Below are 14,254 nucleotides of genomic sequence, written 5' to 3' on the forward strand. Positions count from 1 at the left end.
CTTGCTTCCCTTTTATTTTTACAAAGATTGTGCAAATAGGCTTTTAATACCTCAGAGAGATTAATCTGGTAATTATAAACCAGTTTAGGAACACATGCTAAACAATTGGTCATATAATCAGCATCCTTGTTTCAGAGCATTAGTGCGGCTGAGGCACGAGGTTTTTAAACTAAAAGGATACACAAACACTCCATCGATTATATCGCTATTATTTCTTCATTCCACCGAGACATGAGCTTGAAATATTACTTTTCTGTTTGTCAGGTCCCTGTGGATACTCTCCGGATCTATGCTTCTGTGTCTCTTTGGCCTCTCTATACAGCTATTGTGATGGTGTCTGATTTGGGTAATGGAGATCTTGTCTGATATACTCATTTAAAGGACCAGTTTTAGGAAGCCTAAAAGCCATCATTTCCCTTAATTAAATGCAGAGAAATGATTAATACTATAAATATGAAATTAATTGGGAAAAAATACATAGGATTTAATATGGTTTGTTCGATCAATATTTAAGACATTTAAAAGGATAAGTCTGGTCCTGGGTAAAATGAGCATAAGTGATTTATGCACCTCAGAAAATTCCTACAGCAAGACAACAGGGCTGTTAGGATTCTCAGTGGAGCTGGGCAGTGCATTTCAGGCAGGTAAAGTTGCTTTTGCAAAATCAGAAACTCCTCTAGGAATGTGCCAATTTCAGCAGCTTTTCACTTTTTAAACCAAACAGAGAAGAAAGACGTTTCAAAGCATTTTATTTTGGCCTTAGCCATCTTTGGCTGATGTTCTGTCTGAACAGAACATTTTCATTTCAAAACAGTTCCATTTATGATTTATTTCATTTCAAGTCATCTTAAAAAATGCAGAAGTTTCATTTGTCAGGAAGTTTTAAAAAATACAAATGATTTTGATCCAGGCCAGAAGATGGGCCTCCAAGCCTTTCCTTTCAGAAGCTCCAGTGCCAAATGTTCCCTTCTGCTGAGAAAGAAGCAAAGAAAAATATCAGACAGAGGGCAATTAAATACTTCTCCCTTGCAGACCATGTCCCAGAGGCAGTGCAACCCAGAAGATCCCTCAGGGTCTTAGGCAGGCTGCCCATATCACCTTTGCACCTCCCAAAATGTCAGGCCACCTTTTCTTTCTTTAATGGCAATACCTACATCCAAGCCTCGTTTACAGATAGCAGCCAACCTGCGCACCCTGGTTTTGTGATTCCCACTTTCCACTCGCATCCGCATCCGACGAGCTGCACAGCACCATCAGCCAGATGCGCCTGGCCTCTCTGCCATACGGCATTTGAGTGGACGCACTTTGGCATTGCAGCTCCCATCACCCATAAGCAGTTTCCAGTCTTTTACTCCTCACATGCCAATTCCTCTCACCTCAGCTGGGAATGACCTCTGTCCAGCCAGGATTTTTTTGGTGAGGATATTCATGAACTGACTTAAAAGCTGAGGCAGCAAATCCAGTGATACTGCAATATCACTGACCTTTATACCCTTCTAGAAACCAGTACTTTTAGGGCTCAACCATAGGGCAGTAGCAGAGACAGTAATTTTTTTCTTTTCATAACAACTAGTCTCACAAGTCTTCCTTCCTCCCCTTCCCCCATTCCCTGGAGATCAGATTTATGGAAATAATGTCTCCTGAGATCATTTCCCAAGAACTCTGTGCCTTACTCCACAAGAAATGCGCTGCTAGATCCACCCACATAGGCAGAAAGTTACTGACCTGATGAACAAAGGAAGAGCAAGACATCCTGGAACACAATTTTTGGAGGGGATATTAAAGAGACAGGAATGTTTGTGTGACACTGCATTCATCCACAGACTGTCAGTCCACGTACGGACAGCTAACTTCCATCCCCAAGGAATCCTGCCGACCTCTGCCTCGTCTCAGTCCTGCATTTGCTTTTTCCTAAGGATTAGTCACCACCCAACATGGGGTGGGAAGATATGGCACAGATCAGCCTTCCTCCGCAGAGACGCACACTGTGCTGTGGTGCAAAAGCTTTGATGCAAAGCCTGTCCAAGACCTGTTCAACCATTGCTGCAGTCTCAGCTTCGGCAGAGGCGCAGAAGGGGCACAACCGCAAGGCAAGACCACCACAACGCGCTGAGCCTCTGTCTGAGCTAGCTAATCACTCACAGCGGACATTGCAGCAGAACAAGCACACGATTAGATCAATTAGCAGTTTCAGAAAGTGACACAGCCCAGACGTTGCAAAAGCCCTGCAGATCGCAGAGGCGCATCCAACCAAGTTATGGGCTGCCATATGGGTTGCCAGAACTGGGTACATGAGACTGCAGTGAGGTGACTGTGCTCAGATGTTCTCAAACTAGGGCCAAACTGGCACCTTAACAGAGACTGCCCAGTGTCTGGAGCAGTACCGCATTTTTTTTGACCTTTGCAAGCTTACTAGAAAATGTAGTCATTTATCCTCCAATTTGCAAATAAGGAACAAATGGGTTCATCCACCAGCTGCACTGCAGAAACCGTCCCAAAGGCTACCTCCTGTTCCCATCCTGCTGAGGCAGAGCCAGCACCTGCGGAAAGACTCTCAGAAGAAGGCGGTCACAGAACAAATGGGACCCTGAATGGGGTTGCCAGGGGCATATCTACAGTGAATCTGAGCACACAACAGGTAGAAGCAGCCACAGTGGTGACCAGCAGCTTCAGAGACACTGGCATGCCCTCTAACTGGCAAGAATTGAAAATAACTGTGAAATCTGAGAAATATTTCATTCTCAGTCTGTAATGTAATAGCTCTCTGCAGGTCTTGGGAGAAGCATATGGTTTGGCTGGTAGACTGAACCACAAATGGAGATGAAGAAGAGGGCTCAGAATGGGGAAGTAGCTGAGCACACAAGGTAAACTACAGGCCATGAAGTCATCTGAGCTCCTAACTAGGGCACATAATGATTGTAAATGCATGGCACGTTAGACTGTATCAGGAGCTAGACCTTGCAGAAGGGGCAGCTTCAGCTGTATTGATAAACGCCTAAAATCCACCTAAACCCCACACTTAAATGGTGTGAATACAGGTACATAAGTGTTTTAGATGAAGAGCAAGACTACTTTCAGAAAACTAGAACTAGGGCTCCAAGTTCTCACCAATGTCTAAGCAGCCGATGTAGTGGGAGCAGAAAGCCATGCAGAGGAAGCTGCTGTCTGCAGTATGTACCCATTCTCTGTGACCCCTTGGACAGTGGGCAGCGGATCCAGAAAGAACAAGCAATGGCAACATGGTGCCATAGAAGCAGTGGTACAAAGCACTGCAGTGGCCCCTTAAATAGAGGTGATCAAAATTTGATTTTTCCATTGGATCCTCAGGCTTGTTATAATTTCAGGGATGAGACCAATTTAATTTTTATAGAGATGTGTAATCCACCATTTCAACACAGTAATTGAAATAGGCTGACATGCAGCTATGTGCCCTAAGAGTCTTCCAAAGCACATATCTTGGCACTTTCCACTAGAGGGTAAATGACATGACCAGAAACCATACCAGATCCTCTATGTTTGTGCTTCTACATTTTTATTTGGATTGTTGCCTTGCCAGCAAACATCCAAGTGGCATTTGTTTAACTAGTTATTAAAGTCCTTCAACAATGGAGACGCACACATTTTCCCAATGCAGTCTGCTCTGTTCTTTAACTATGGCTAATCTAAGTTTTCCTTGGAGTACTTTAAGTCTGTATTTTCTTACCAATTCAGAGCAAATGTGTTAAACAGTTCATTTTGTTTCTCCCTGCAGCAACTTTTACATATTTGAAGACTGTTATGTTCCTTTATGTATACTCTGAATAGCGCCTGTTCTTCCAATTTTCTTGTAGGCCATTCTTACCACTTGGCTCAAGACTCTCTCCTTTGGTCCACATCCTTTCTGAAAGGCAATGCCCAAAGCTTTCCTATGCTGGGCAAGTAAGGACACATACACCTACCTTCCAGTTTATGCTCTTAAAGAAAAAAATCTCAGTAGTGCATTTGCCTCTTTCAGAACATCATTTTGCTGAAGGCTAATGTTCAGGTTGAACCCATCATAACTTCTCATCCTTTTCTTTAGAATCAAATCTTTTGCTCTCCATCCTGCATTTCTGCAGCTGACTCTTCCTCTGTATATACAGTAGGTACCTGTTATTTTCTCTCCCTACTGAATAACATTATTTTCAATCATTTCTCCTATCTGATTTCTAGTTCCACCCTCCAATGTACCTGCAGCCTTTCCATGTTCACACTGTCTGTGGATTTAACAAGCACAGTCTGTTCTAGATCTGTTCTAGACAGACACTAATCAGTGATACCAGACCCCAGTACAGGATCCTTCTTGGTACAGATTTCCATTTAAACTGTCACTGATAACTCTCCAAGTATGACTTTCCAACCAGAAAAACACCCCTCTTATGTCAGGTTTCATCAAGATCATGCTTTAACTTTACTTATGGGCATGACAACAGAGAGTTATCGACAGAGGGAAAGGTGAGATATTGCCCCCACCCAGCCTGCTTTCATCTCTTCCAGCACCTTCAACCTTCTTGAGCACTGGCACAGCAGCAGCTTGCCAGGAGTTCCCACGCTGACACGTCAGGGGAGGAGATGGAAGAGAGCATCAGGGTTGAAAAGGGAAGATGACACAGGAGGGCATCCCAGACTGAAGTGGAACAGGGCTGATTTATTCATTATTTATTTTTGCTCTAAGACACTTCACAAATCTTGATGGCCTGCTTGTGAGCAGTGAAACAGTCTTACCTCAAGCCAAGATTTCTGACTTTGTTACTGAACCAGTACAGCTGCTAAAAATATCAAAGAAGGGACTCTAAGTGACATGAAAGAACTGTCTGTGCAGATCCTAAAGAGCCTATTGCAGACATGAAAACAAATTTAATGAGATGAGGAAGAGATAGCACCCAATGTAAAAGATGCATGGACAGAAAACTAGAGAACTTACTAACACTCAAAACTTGCATGGTTTCACTCCAATTTTTCTCTTACTATTAATCTTGCAAGTAGATGCTGATTTCTTTTCCACCATAAACACAATCTTCTCAATAAGCTAGCGCAGAAGGGTCAGTATTTGAAATCAGGAAGAATACAGAAGAAATGATGAATTTTGAAAAGTGTACTTGTTCAAGGCAATTACTCTAGCCATACATAGAGCTATCTGTCAAAGAAATAAGGGAATGAATGCAACACTTAGGGGAGCAGGCGATATGCTAGATGTGAAATGCAAACAAAAAAATCTAACTCAAACTTTACTTCTCAGTGTGTGAACTTGTAAGAGGAATTGTGACATGAATCTTCAGATGGTTTCCAATACTGCATTCCTCCTACTTCTACCCCACCTTTCAGGGAAACCCATGGCAGAATAAAATACAAGCCAAAGATATTAATAAGCATCAAGTATTTTTACAGAGACTGCACATTTGATTTGAACTTCACAACTTAACTACTAAAAGCATGGATGTATTCATAATCTTTGCTTAATGTTAAGCTATGTCTTTTTTAAAAAGAAATCATCAGTCCATCTATGTGATTAAGAATTAGAGAAGCTAATTTCATTAGGAAAATTGTAAATTACACTTCTCAGAAAGCAAACACTCGACAAACTGTTTGTTGAGCCTATGTTTAAAGAGTAGAGTCACAGAGATATACACTAAAATCTATATATTTTGAATTAAATTGGAGTTCAGTAACTAATGTGACATGTAGAATATTTTGTTTTACTTGATGAGAGCAATTACCATTACAAATTTTGATTATTCACATTTAAAATACTGGCGATCTGACAAGCCTTTAAAACATCTATTTTGGTTGCTAGTTTAATTATCTTTTCAGCTGGTATAGTCATTGGTTTCACAAATTGAAAAAGAAGAGTTTACAGGGGAAAAAGCACAGCAGCACATTGGTAGAATTTCTTGGGTTGATCCCAGACAACAACTTTTAGTTCATTGATCAAGCTGCCAGCTTCACCAAATTCAGATATAGGAGCCCAATTTCATCTATTCTATTTCTGAGCAGCCAGCCATGAACTTCAGATCCAGATGTTCTTTTAATTTCTGTAGGATCAGGCTACACAGACTCCCATTCAGGCTGAAAGCCATGTCTAGGAGAATTGCTTTAAGTCAATTGCTTAAGCTTAAGGAAGCCCTTTTGCTTCCCTTGTTTTGATCCACTTTTTCCCTTGCACCTTTCAGCAGTCCATGGTGATCTCATTTAGCTTATCCAACCAGAGGCACCACCAAACCTTGTATCAAGTTGCTCCATATTCTCAGAATGACTCCCTTTCCCCCCCCAAAGCAGTCTGATAGTAAATGCAACGGATTATTGGTTGTACCTTGTCAATTTGATATGTGCTAGTACATGAAAAACGGTCTGTATGAGTTCACAGAAAATGAGAGTAAATGAAATACTAGCTACATAATGGCTCTGTGAGTAGAAATAAAGGTCTTATTTTACCATAATGCTCCTTTAACCCTGCTTTCATCCACGATTTTAATTTCATTTGAGTTCTTCAATATATTTTGCATTCCTACATGTCTCTCACACTGTCAAGAAAGCCTTCTTTGCAAAGAGAAGTGCATGCCTGAAATGTTCTTTTCCCCCACTGGGGATCAGCCAAAGTACATTCATTACCTTAAATTAAAAGGAAACACTCAAAAATAATGTATTCAGGGATGTGTCTGCAGCAATCCAGGGTGGCAGATCGATTTGAACCCGAATGTGCAATATTTCTATATGTGCAAGATGCTATGGTCCAGTGGAGCAAGCAGACTGCTGAAAGCATGAGGCACATTATCTGTCAGCTACTCACACAACTTGCATTCGTGTCAATAGGAGCTACTTGTATAGAAAGAAGGGTGCACATAACTTGGAACAGGACTTACCATCATCTCTCTCCTTTACCTTCCCCCTTCAGAAGGCATGACAGTGTGCATGCCAGAAATGGCAAGAAGGAGAGGAAAACAAGAGATATCCTGAACATCTGTAAAACGGGGAATACTAAATACCTGTCCATTAATCATAGGTATTGTGTGATTTTTATGAAATAAACATTGTTTTCTTTCCTGAAAAAGAATGCAGAGCTGGATGAACATGAAATAGCAGTAGAATGTACCTGAAGTACATTCAGTATTTCTGGTACCTGAAGTGAAAGGCATGATCGGGTCAAAAACAGAATGAATGACACCAAAGCAATTTTTTTTTTTTTTTTAATTTCTGCAGTTTGCATTTTTTGGACTTAGCACTTCGTTTTTCCTGTTTGAGCATTTCAGCTAAGAGGGACTCTGCAGTGAGCCATGAAGCGAGGATCAAAACACCTGCCTGGATGGGAGGGCATGCATCATTATGACAGATACCCAGAATGAAAACAGGTTTTCCTGCGCAAAGAAAAGTCTTATTGTCCTACAGTCTGTTGCATTAATAGCATAAACAAATGTCCACAATAGCCCTCTATTTTCTACTTTGAAAGAAATAACGAAAGACCTTTATGAAGCTTCTAGGGAGACAGACAAGAAGGGCAGAATAGCTTCCCTCTCGCTTCTCTGACTGATGTCACAGTTCCTGTGGCCAAAACATGTTTGTTGCTAAGCAACTATGTATATATTACACTCTTCTGCTTCCATTTGGGATTTAACATATGCATTTTCACTTTCATCTCTGATGCATAGTTACATTTGTTTGCTGTGGGTGCCAGGATGAATGGAAGCTGTCCAGTATGGGATATGCATAAGAAGTGAAAGGCACACAGAATGATTTACCAATGTGCATCATTGTTTTGCAGCATGGTTCAATGGGGAACCTACTGAGTGCCATTCACCAGAGGTTGGGCCAATTTTTTCATTCAGGAGTAATGCTGGTTGCTATATAGCAGCTATTGGCTCAAGAAATGCAGCAGTTCTTAGATGTCACGAAGTAACATAGTGTGCAGATAGTCTGACTGGTAATTATTGCAGATGGATTCTTTCTACGATGATAAAAGAGGTCCATTCTTTCATCTGGAGTTTTGCGTTTTATGCATAAATCCACTTTTCCCTACACCTCTCCCACTTACTTGGCAGGCAATGTAAAAAATCACCTTTTCCTTTTGAATTGCGTGCAGATGACCCAAATCAGTGGCACGCATCGCTCGCGTTTTTCTATGAATCAAATCTAAAAAGAAATGAAAAGAGAGGGTAAGGAGAGAAGGAAGGCAGGATGTGAGAGTTCATTTATATTATAAACACTCTGTAACAGAAGAAAAAATCAGTTTTAAAAACCACATGTCTATTACCCTGTAATGAAATTATAAGAGAATGCTATTAGTCATGTCTGTACGTTTATTCACACTGTGAGTTCAATAATTAAATTAGAAGATCTGACATGGAGTTTACTAAACAAAAATCCACGCAACAAAAAAGAAAAAGAACAGGACATTGCTAGCTTCCTTTTGGGTTTAGTATTGTCTCTATTAATAAGCATAAAAGAATAAAACACTGGAGGAATTCTTGCAGTCTAGATGATTTGGGTTTTGTTATGCTTTTCAGTTTAGCTTAATTTCCCACTGGAAGCTTCTAAGTGCAGGCCTAGGATTATCATCATAAAGGGAAAAAAAAAAGAAATCTTAAATTCAGTTTGCTACTGGGATCCGAGACAGGAGAGGGTGTGCAGAAGGGAGGCAAGGCAGTCTTTAAACCAGCCACAGTTGTTACATAACTTTGGGGAAAACTGAAGGCTTTTTTCTTTCCCCTGAGGCTCAAGAAAAATAAGCTTATGAAAAGGAATATTGTATGAAAACAACTGGCTTGCCCGTTCTCTTATGCATTGATTCAGGGCTATCTTAGTTGAAAGAAAAACTTATCTCTGGGTGTGCATTGGTACAATGAGTTAGGATGCAGTAACTCTCTCTTGTGGCTTTCTCTTCCACACAAGACAGATGATGATAATTCAGTCAATGTTATTTTTTGTGAATTTTCTGCACCTTGAGATCGCAGTAGGGCCACTGAAGGATCCATGCAGACCCACGGCAATGCCATTTCACTGGGAGTTCCCTTTACACTGCTCAAAGGGAGAAACAAGCTGTAGTTTAAGCAAGAATCAGGCCCCTCAGTGAAAAGCAAAATTTGCTTTATAACTGTGATAATCAGTTTAAAAAAACTAACTGTCCTACACCTTTAGGCCTGTCAGGAACTACCTGCTGTTTGAAAACTGCCTTTATGTTGGAGAGGATGGATTTAGCACTTTACTAGTTTTAGGGCCAAGAACCAGCTATTCAGTTACCAGCATTTGTGACACACTGAGGTTCACCCTAAGCTATCACTTGCACAAGTTAAATTGCAGAAATGTAAATGCTTGCCCCTGACGCTACACACACACACGCTCTCCAAATTTTGAAATTCACTGCACAGCTGAAGGACTGACAGCAGCTTCCACATTTAACTTTTGATCTCTGGATATTTTGCCATCCTTCAAAAAGCACTGCTTTTCTAATTCACATTCCTGTTGCATTTGAGTCTGCCCAGTTCTAAAAGAGAGTGTGACTTACAGGATGGCTTATGATAATATGTACATCTATATTTCTGCCACTATCTGTAATAGGATGATCAGGAGTCCATTTATTAAAATGAAATATATTCTTGATCTCACAAAATATTTTATATTCTTGAATCTTCTTTAAAATATAATAAACAAGTAGTAGCTTAAGTCCATTTTATATAATTCAATGATTATTTTTTAGCCAGCTGAGCTGTGTCTTAGAAAGCAAATTAAGTTGGTATCCAGTGACATAACCAGTTCTCAGGAATGGTGTCTTTGGTCAGCAACTGAGGCAGCTATACCATAATGATCCTAGAAACGCATCAAAAACTACCATCCACAGTTAATGAACATATTCCCTCTCTTCTCTGAATTAACACATCACCTGCTAATAAAATGTAAGAGTAATATTTAAAGCACTGGTGCAGAGTATTATTTTTTCCATTTCAGAAGTCATCCTGAAATGCTCAGCTGAAGGGATGATTTTTCATTGTTTTCCCCCAGAGTTTACATTTGGAGAATATTATGAAAAGCTGAAGCTAAGACAGATGCACACATTCCAGGGATTCACACAGAGTCCTGCCACTGCAAGTCCAACTGAGGCGATGAACCTTTGTGGACCTTCCAGGAAGCTTGTGAATTTTGTTGCCAAGTTCAAACAGCTCTAAAATACATAAGGAAATGAGATCCCATGGTATTTCTACAAATTCCCATGTCAGACATAAATGAATACCTTTGTCTACTGTTCAACAAAAAAACAAACTTGCATGAATCTTTCCCAAATGTAAAAGTGGTTATATCATTACTGTGCTAAATCTAGCAAAAGGTACATAAAGTATATGCACAGAGGTTTGTTTTGGGGGGCTTTGGAGGATGGGGGGATTGCTGTTGTTATACTGCATGTCTTGGTCTGTTTTATCTGCTATTACCTTCATTTTTTTTATTTTATATTTTTAAATATAGACACATGCAATTAATAATCACATACTACTCTAGTACTAGTTGTAACTCACCAGACATGCAAAATAGAATTTTTTTTATTGCTTCTTATGCTTAACTTCAAAAAAAACCCAACAATTCATCCTGCCTTTAGGAAAATATTCATGAAGCAAAACTGGCAATAGAAAAATAATTATTTGAAAAACATTATATGAGGTGAGTTGTTGCTTCCCTACTGGATGCCAGTTTAAATTGAGCTAATTTGTTTTACCAGTAGCTTAAGAAAACCCCAGCACAGCAGCATGACAATTATATCCAGGTGCAAGGACTTAATTCAACAAATTCTAGGTGGATCCTTCCAGTCAGCTCTGTGGGCCCCATCCTCAGCTGTGGCTAAGAACAGATGCCCTTGAAAAAAACTCTGTAATCATGATCCATTCAATCCTTGAATAGTGAAGCTGAAATGTGTCCAGAAAAAAAAAAGAGGAATATAAATGATATTTCTATGTCCAGAATATCAATTGAAGCATGATTGAGAAACAAGAACACTTGACGTAAGAAGTAAATCTGAGTAAACACTTACTTTTTTGCACGATTGTTACACAGTACATGTAAAAACAATAGCTCATCTGCAAAATATAAGCATATCCTTCTGATTTTTCAGGTGCCATTACTAAATCCTAGAGAACCAATGAATCATAAACCTAGCATTCTTAATATTATGAACATATTAATAAAAAGATCAAATTGCAGGGTCTGGTTTTTAATTGGTCTGTGTCCTGATATAATAAAAGTTAAACCATTATCTTCAAAGGCAAGAATGCAGGCAAGAATTCAAGATAAACAAGCACCATGTAGATATAGATTATAATACATAAAGTTTAGATGTGTAGATTTTTTGATCCTTTAAAATCAATAATTGCACAACTACAGTAATTTTCAAGCTACATTTCTATGACAATCTGCAGTAAGACAAACATACTAGCCGTCTGGCAAAACTTATATTAATTTCAAACAGAAAAATATTTTTATAACACTTTGCTTACATATCGTTTATTACAAATGGGTTAAGCCTAGGAAATAACTTATATCTAAATGCAGTGGAAAGCGTCATGGGATTATTTGATAATTGCTGAAATACTCCCAGATGTGTACACATTTTACTATTTGTGCACAATGTACAGTTATAGTCAATTATTAGATTAGCAAGACCAACAACTAAAGTTCAGAAATGTATCTGTATCTACACATGCTATATATATATAAAAACATGTATATTTTGTGTATATTTATATATATGCATGCCTAAATGAACAAAGATTAGTCTTCATGGCATTTTTCAGGAACTTAGGCTTACATTGTAACCTTTGTGTTATTGTCAACATAACTCATGTATTCAAATTTTTGAATAATATTGCAAATGATATTTTCCCTCCTACAATTTTACATTCAGGAGTTTACTAATTACCTCCCAAAAATGCAATATTTTGTGTTATGAATTTCAACTTTAACTAACACTAATTAGAGGTGTACCAGATGACTCTGATTAAACTAGTGGGTAGTGCTTATTCAGATTTAATGTGAGCAATCTGGACATTTTGAAAAACAGCCAAGCTGGGCTCAAATAAAAACCTGCCAAAAATCCAAACTCTGAATTCAGCCAGGCATGTAAGACTGGTTCCCATGAACATTAAAAATAAAATTAAAATCAGTTGGAAGTCTTGGTTTCCTTCAAACAAGCAAACATCCTCCCTGTACACTCAAGAAATATTTCTGCCTTATAGACACTGCCCTTTTAAAGCCACCTTTCAGCATCCAGAACAAAATGAGGAAGATGAACCAAAGAGGTTATTGTTTTTTGCTGAGAATATCAGCTCCTACACCTCTGAATATGGGTTTCTTGGTGAGGGTGGAGTAAAATAGGAAGAGGGCAGCTGCCAGTTGAAACACATTTTCCAAGACTGTCATCCAGAAATCGAGACATGTTTTTCACTAGCTTTTAATTTAAAACACACTTTAGAGAGACATATCTTATTCATCTGAACCTTTGAACATCTGATGTAAGGTGAGATTTAGGAATCAAATATAGCGGGCTCAGTTTTCTGCTGGTGTAAGATGACATAACCACTTCAGATAATGGAGTTGTGGCTGCTTATACACACATTCGGATTTTTATAGATTTTTTTCCCCCATTTTCTTCACTCAGAGAATGTTTTCTATTTACACTGGTGTTAACCCAGAAGGTAAAGTCAGAATCTAACCCACTGTGAGATACTGTATCTCAACAAGACCACAGGTAGAACTAAATCCATCAATTTGGATAAATTTAAGCAACATTCAGGTCTCAGGTCAAAATTCAAATGGTAGTTGTCTCTGATTTTACCTCCAAAATTCATGTTTTTAAAGAGGAAAATACTAAAGGTTGAAGGAAAGGGTTACTCTTACACTGCCCATCGCTTTGTGGTACAAAGAACCACAGAACTCCTCCTGGGGAGCTTATTTTCAAAAGCTACATGTCTTCAGATCAGGATGTCCAGAGAAGTGTAAGGACAGTATGGATTTTAACTGAAACTACCCAGTATATTACAGTTTTCTAAAAAGAAAATGTGCATTGTAAGGCCAAAAGGTCTAATATTTAAAAATTTTAAGATGTCTAACTCCTTTTGGGGAACAGCCAGATCTTTTTTTTTTTTTTTTTTAGTACATGGTTGATTAGAAACAAAACATTAAATGAAAAGTAGTTCTTAAAGTTTTGACCCAGAAGCTGATTTTACAGTAAAACTTGTCTTGCATATATCCATTTTTCTAGAATAAGGGGGTGGAGCAAGAGAGAAAAGTCCTGGTTCCTCTCCCGCTCGGTTTCAACAAGACTTTCCCTAAACTACATGGGTATTAAAAAAGACTCACAATAGGTTTAGGGGTTAAAAAATTATTACTGGATTTTTCCTATTTTTAAAACCGAGTTGCTCACCTCAACAAAATCTTTTTTAAATTTTTAATGCATTTTATACTTAGTTTGAACAGCAAAAGCATATTAGTCTACTGGAAACACACCTGCAATAGACCTTTTGGTTCTATATACAAACATCAGTCCTTACATTGCTAAAATTGGACAGAAATGGGTGATTTTTTTTCATCTACAGTATTTTGTTTTACACAGTGAAATGGACCAAAAGAATTTTGGATTTAAGCTTCTCAAAAACTCATGCTTACAATAAACTGAATTTAAGTTCTAATTTCAGTTTGAAAAATCTTTAAAATAAAAACATTTAACAACAAGCTATAACATTTTAAAAGTAGATTTCCTCAAAAAAGAAATAGATTGTGTAGGATTTTTACTCCTTAGTGTAGCAGACTGTTGAAGAAATGTTTTGGAAATAAAAAACGAAAAATGACTAACATTAGCATATGGCTAGAAAATAACTTACTGTAGATTTTTCTGATCAACTGCTAAAATAATTTTAGCGTTGTTTAACAGCACAGTTTAACAGTTTTTTTCCTATATTTCACAATAGATAATTACATCTATAATCATTATAGGTCATTGGTCATTAATTTATTTCAGACTATGTACCTCTGTGGGCAGTAATTACTGCACATCCTTCAAAAAGATATCATTAACAAAATGAGAAGAACAGAGAAAATATGTTAATTACTATAAATGTTCTACTGGTTTCTCTCTGGAAAAAACAAGCCTAGCGATTAAGATCCCACATATTTTTTCCTAGACAATGTCATGTAGCATAAAAACACATGAAAAAAATAAACAATGCTACAGGGGCAGGACTGAGAACTTGTCCTGGTAGTTCCA

Source organism: Apteryx rowi, unplaced genomic scaffold, assembly GCF_003343035.1.
Source record: "Apteryx rowi isolate R43461 unplaced genomic scaffold, aptRow1 scaffold_142, whole genome shotgun sequence".
Lineage (NCBI taxonomy): Eukaryota > Metazoa > Chordata > Aves > Apterygiformes > Apterygidae > Apteryx > Apteryx rowi.